Source organism: Choloepus didactylus, chromosome X (genome assembly GCF_015220235.1).
Source record: "Choloepus didactylus isolate mChoDid1 chromosome X, mChoDid1.pri, whole genome shotgun sequence".
Classification (NCBI taxonomy): domain Eukaryota; kingdom Metazoa; phylum Chordata; class Mammalia; order Pilosa; family Megalonychidae; genus Choloepus; species Choloepus didactylus.
Genome location: NC_051334.1, coordinates 47,728,458 through 47,735,133, shown reverse-complemented (window position 1 = coordinate 47,735,133; position 6,676 = coordinate 47,728,458). Strand labels below are relative to the sequence as shown.

The following is a 6,676-nucleotide window of genomic DNA, read 5'->3' as shown; positions in this document are numbered from 1 at the left end:
CCCATATGGAGGACTCAGTTTCTCTGTTAGTAGGCCTAAGGGCCTTCAACCCAAGAAGTGCCAAAATGCCTACTAATTTTCACCCCAAAGGTCATACTGCAAGTGTTAGTCCATTGATATGACAGAAGGCTCCACCTACCAGTGATAGAGGGGAAAATATGTCAAGAGATGTTCCAAGTGGCTGCCCTAGGCCTTCTCAGTTGGGTCCTTTCTGGTCTTTAAAGATCATGATCACAAAGGTGGTGTGCAGATCTGCGTGCTCCCATGTCTTTCTGCCCTTGCTATGCTAGTTGTGACAAGCATAACAGAATCTTCTGGAGAGCTTTTCCAAATACATTAGTATGTAAGCCCTGGGAAAACAGGATATTTCTTTTGTTTGCTACTGTTTCCCCAACCCCAGAAGAGTGCCTAGCATATATAGGTGCTCTAGAAATATTTGTTTAATGAATTCCATTTTGTCTATCAAAAAGCAAGGCGCTGTAACACTGCTTAGCATGAAATGTCCTTCCTTCACATTCTTGTGCCTCACAAGATTCACGCTGACAGTGGAGTTTCTAGTAAGGAAACCTTTGAGTATGAAAACATCTGCCTGAATTGCAGAGAGCTGTTTAAGTAAGGAGAATGAAGGCATGGAGGAAGGTATAAATATGCAGGTTTGCAGAAAATGGTGTCTAGCTGATAAGCCATATGTTTTTTTTTCTTTTTAAAGATTCTGTATATTTTCAGAGACACTACAGTTTCTGGGGGAAGAACAGTGTTAAGTCTTGTGTTTTGTTAAATTTGTTTTTCATGTTACTAAGATAGTAAACATCCTAGGGTTCATCTGTTACGTTTTCGCTAAGAAGCTAGAAAGTGAGAAAGTTGTAATTAGGGTGTAAGAGATGTAGAGTTTAGGTTCATATACATCAGTTCTTCTCTATAATGTGTTTTAGATAAAGACACATTTACCTCAAGTTGTCTTGGTTATTAAAAGTGTTCATGCTCGAACTGTCTTGTGTTCAGTGTAGAACTTACCAGGTGTAGCAGAAACTGCAGTTACCACTCAATATCCATTCTCTCCTTTACCCTTCTAGTAGAACCCTGACTTTCAGCTTGACATATTGCTGTGCATTGAAAAGAGCACATTTCCTGGCATCTTCTGTAGTGAGGTATGGTCATGTGGCCAAGATCTGGCCAAAGATTGAACGAGAAGTGTTGTGTGGGAGTTGTGTGACATATCCTTAGAAGGAAGGGAGGATGCTCTTTTGCAGCCATGCTTTCTGTCTGCTTCATGGAATGTGTATGCAATGGTCAGAGCTCCAGCAGCAATTTTGGATCAAGAGGTAATCTTGGGAATGGAAATCACTTCTGGCAGTGCAATGAAATAGATGAAGCTGGGGTCTCTGACAGAATAGAGTTGTCATACGGGCTCAGACTGCATACTTCTGGGCAACTTATAAGTGAGAGAGAAAAGGATCTTTGTTATTTGCTGCTGAGCCTAATTATAACTTTAACACCAGGCTCTGAGTTCCCCTTGGAACTTGGATGTGACACATGGGGCTGTTGTGAGGACCTGATGCAGGTGTTTTTACCTATGATAGATATGATACTCCTTGAGATCCTAGGGGAGGCCAAAGAGGGCGCAGTAAAGATCCAGAGAAAGCATTTGAACAAAGGATTCAGATTTAAAGTACCATTTATGTTTGGTAAGTTTTGGGCATCCCATGATCACCCCCATGTTTGGAGATTTGTTAGAAGGACTTGTGGAATGCAGACAGTTTAAGCATGACTGTGGTTTATTACAGAAAAAGGATACATAGCAGGAACAACAAGGAAAAAGATGCAATGGGTGAAGTCTGTAAGAGTCTAGATGCATGCTGCCACCCCATCTGGGCTACCAATGGTCTGTTTTCCATCACTATAGTTTTTTTTTTTTTTGATTATGTTTTATAAATGGCATCATCAGTATTTGACCTTGGGGATTGGCTTTTTCACTCAGCATAATGCCTTTGAGATTCATCCAAGTTGTTGCATGTATCAATAGTTCCTTTTTATTGCTCAGTAGTATTCCATTATATGGACATACAAGACAGTTTCTTTAACCATTTTCCAGTTAAAGGACGTTTGGGTTGCTTCCAGTTTTTGGTAAATATGAATAGAACTGCTATAAACACAATTGTACAGGTTTTTGAGTGAATGTAAGTTTTCATTTCTTTAGAGTAATGGGATGGTTGCGTCATAAGGTGGGTTATGTTTAACTGTATGAGAAAATGGCCAAATTATTTGGCAGAGTGGCTATTCATTCCAGCCGGCGATGTATGAGGGTTCCAACTGCTCGACATTCTGATCAGCACTTGATATTGTCAGTATATTTTTATTTTTTTTAATTTTTAATAGAACAATTATAGGTTTACAGAAAAATCATGAAGGAAGTACAGAGACCCTGTATACACCCCTGTCTCACACACACAGTTTTCCCTATTAACATTTGGCATTAGTGTGGTACCTGTGTTACAAGTCATAAAAATTTTATTATAATTATACTGTTAACTTTAGCACATTGTTTACATTGTGTTGAACAGTTCTGTGTGATTTTTTTATGTGTGGTAACTTATATACAACCTAAAAGTGCTCTTTTTTCCATTTTCCAATATACAATTCAGTGGTGTTAATTTCAGATGCAAAGTTGTGCCTCCATCCCTAATGTCCACTGCTAAAAGTTTTCCATCACCCCAAACAAAATCTCCATACCAATTAAACATTAACTCCTAATTACCCTCCCCCTCTTGGCCTGTGGTAACCTGTATTTTAGTTTCTGATTTCCTGAATATGCTTATTTTGCTTATGTCATGTGAAAGAGATCATACGGTGTTTGTCCCTTTGTGTCTGGCTTGTTACATTCAACAGTGATGTCTTCAGGGTTCATCCTGTTGTTGCATGCATCAGAATTTCATTCCTTTTTGTGGCAGAATGATATTCCATTGTATATATACCACATTTTGTTTATCCATTCATCCATTGATGAATGCTTGGGATGCTTACACTTTTTGGCAGTTGTGAATAATGCTGCTGTGAACATTCGTGTGCAAATGTTTGAGTCCCAACTTTCAATTCTTTTGGGTATAGACCTAGAAGCGGGATTGCCTGGTCATATGGTAATTCTATATTAGTTTGCTAAAGAAGCACCATATTGTTTTCCACAGTGGCTGCACTATCTTACATTCCCACCAACAGTGAGTGATCTTATTCCTCCACATCCTCTCTAATACTTGTTGTTTTCTGTTTTTTTTTTTCATAGTAGCCATTCTAGTGGGTGTGAAGTGGTATCTCATTGTAGTTTTGATTTGCATTTCCCTTGGTTATGCAAGTTGGTTAATGACTTTGAGCATCTTTTCATGTGCTTTCTGGCCATTTGTATATCTTCTTTGGAGAGAAGTCTGTTCGAGGTTTTTGCCCATGTTTTGATTGGGTTGTTTTTCTTTTTGTTGTTAAGTTGACGGATTTCTTTATATGTAGTGGATATTAATCCTTTAATGGATATGTGGTTTCCAAATATTTTCCCCCATTGTGTAGGCTGTCTTTTTACTTTCGTGATGAAATCCTCTGAAGCACAAAAGTTTTAGATTTTGGCATAGTTCCATTTATCTATTTTTTCTTTTGTTGCTTGTGCTTTGGGTGTAAAGTCTAAGAAACCAAGCCTAAATAAGGTCCTGAAGATGTTTCCTTTTCTTAATATGGTTTTTGTACTTATATTTAGGTCTTTGATCCATTTTTAGTTGATTTTTGTATCATGTGAGGGAGGGATCCACCCTCATTCTTTTGCATATGGCTGTCCAGCACCATATGTTGAAGAGACTGTTCTTTTCCCATTGAGTGGACTTCGCACCTTTGTCAAAGATTAGTTGACGGAAAGTGTGAGAGTTTATTTCTGAACTCTGAATTAAATTCCATTGGTCTATAAGTCTGTCCTTATACCATGTACCATGCTGTTTTCATTAATGCAGCTTTGTAATAGGTTTTGAAATCAGGAAGGGAGAGTCCTTCAACTTTATTCTTCATTTTCAAGACAGTTTTGCCAATGCAGGGCCTTCTACCCTTCCAAATTAATTTGATGATTGGCTTTTCCATTCCTGCAAAGAAGACTGTTGGAATTTTGTTTGGTATTGTGTTGAATCTGTACATCGCTTTGGATAGAATTGACATCCTAACAGTATTTAGTCTTCCAGTCCATTAAAAGGAAATGTCCTTCCATTTATTTAGTTCTTCTTTTATTCATTTCAGGAATATTTTATTTTTTCCATGTAAAAGTCCTTTACATCCTTGGTTAAATTTATTCCTAGATACTTGATTATTTTAATTGCTGTTGTAAATGGAATTTTTTTATGCTTTGTATTGTTCGTTACTAGTGTATAGAATCACCACTGCTTTTTTGCTTGTTGATCTTGTATCTTGCCACTTTGCTGAATTTGTTTATTAGCTCTAGTAGCTTTGTTGTGGATTTTTCAGGATTCTCTATGTGTAGAATCATGTCATCTGCAAATAGGGAAAATTTTCCTTCTTCCTTTCCAATTTGGATGCTTTAATTTTATTTTCTTGCCTAATTCCTCTGGCCAACACTTCCAGTGTTATGTTGAATAACAGTGGTGACAGTGGGCATCCTTGTCTTGTTCCTAATCTTGGGGAGGGGGTTGTCAGTATTTCACCATTGAGTATGATGTTAGCTATGGGTTTTTCTGTAAATGCTCTTTATAATGTTAAGGATGTTTTCTTCTTTTCTTGGTTTTCTGAATATTTTTTATTAGGAAGGGGTACTGAATTTTGTTAAATGCCTTTTCCATGTCAATTGAAATGATCATTTATTTTTTTCATCCTATTAGTGTGGAGTATAACATTAATTGATTTTCTTATGGTGTACCTCCCATAACTCCCATTTAATAGTGTATAATTCTTTTAAGGTGCTGTTAATTTTAGTTTGATAGTATTTTATTGAGGATTTTTGCATCTATATTCATGAGGGAAATTGGTCTGTAATTTTCTTTTCTAGTGATACCTTTTTCTGGCTTTGGTATTAGGGTAATGCTGACCTCATAGAATGAATCAGGGAGTTGTTTTGGTTTGCTAAAGCTGCTAGCATGCAAAATACCATAAGTGGATTGACTTTTACAGTGGGGGTTTATTAGTCACAAGTTAACAGTTCTAAGGCCATGAAAATGTCCCATGTAAGGTGTCAACAGGACAATACCTTCTTTGAACAAAGACTGATGGCATCTGGGGTTTCTCTGTCCCATGGGAAGGTACATGGCTGGAGTCTGCTGGGCCTCTCCCAGGGTTAGCTTCTTGTTTCCATTGTTTTCTCCAAAATGTCTCTGGGTTTCTGTCTTAGCTTCTCTCTCTCAGCTCCTGTGCATCCTTGGTTGTTTCTCCCAGGGCATTTCTCTCTAAATGTCTAGGGGTCCTTTCTTAGCTTTTCAGGGGCAAACTCTGGATTTCATCTCCTAGCTTCGTATCTCCAAACGTCTTTCTCTTTGCATCTCTAAGTGACTGGGTCTGTATTAGCTCTTAGATCTCTTAAGGATGCCAGTAAACTGATTAAGACCCACCTTGAATGGGTGGGGTCACATCTCCATGGAAACAACCTAATCAAAAGGTCCCACCCACATACTTACCTGGCAGGGGAGACACCATGATCACAAAGGTGGTTTTCCCAGGGCGAGGCTTATCCATTGTACTCTGGATTTGCTGACCCCTGCAATTTCCCCAAATGTGGGAAACCAACTGCATAATTTGTGGTAGTGGGGAACTGTGTTCACGCTCTCCCCTTAAAAAATAAAAATAAAAAAGAAAATAAAAAAAATAAAAAAAGGTCCCACCCACAATAGGTCTGCCCCCACAAGAGTGGATTAAAAGAACATAGTCTTTTTATGGGATACATAACAGATTTAAACCAACACAGGAATGTACCCTCCTCTACAATTTTTTGGAAGAGTTTGAGCAGTATTGGTTTTAATTCTTGTTTGAATGTTTGGTAAAATTCACCAGTGAAGCTGTCTGATCCTGGGATCTTCTTTGTTGGAAGGTTTTTGATTACTTGATTCAATCTCTTTACTTGTTTCTGGTCTGTTGAGATCTTCTATTTCTTCTAGAGTCAGTTAGCTTGTTTGTGTGTTTCTAGGAATTTGTCCATTTCATCTAGTTTGCATAACTTGTTGCAATACAGTTGTTCATAGCAACCTCTTATGAAACCTTTTTATGTCTGTGGAGTCAGTAGTAATGATCGTCCCCCCTTTCATTTCTGTCTTTAATTGTTTGTGTTCTCTCTCTTTTTCTCTTTGTCAGTTTAGCTAAAAGTTTGTTGAATTTTATAGATTTTTTTCAAGGAACCAACTTTTGGTTTTGTAAATTCAATTGCTTTTTTATTCTCCATTTAATTTATTTCTGCTCTAATCTTTCTTTCTTTCCTCCTGTTTGCTTTGTGTTTAGTTTACTGTTCTTTTTCTAATTCCTCCACGTGTGTGGTTAGGTCTCTGCTTTGGGTGCTTTCTTATTTTTTATTGTAAGCATTTAGGGCAATAAATTTCCCTCTCAGCACTGCCTTTGCTGCATTCCTTAAGTTTTGATATGTTGTGTTCTCATTTTCATTTGTCTCAAGATATTTACTGATTTTCCTTGTGATTTCTTCTTTGATCCATTGATTAAG

The 6,676-nt window shown here is 37.6% G+C and overlaps 1 non-coding gene across 1 annotated transcript; it reads left to right on the top strand.

The window, feature by feature from the left end:
• The first annotated feature begins 5,637 nt into the window (after positions 1 to 5,637).
• On the top strand, positions 5,638 to 5,800 carry LOC119523928. Its single transcript, XR_005214729.1, has one exon. It is a non-coding gene; the product is annotated as a U1 spliceosomal RNA (small nuclear RNA).
• Positions 5,801 to 6,676: the final 876 nt, after the last annotated feature.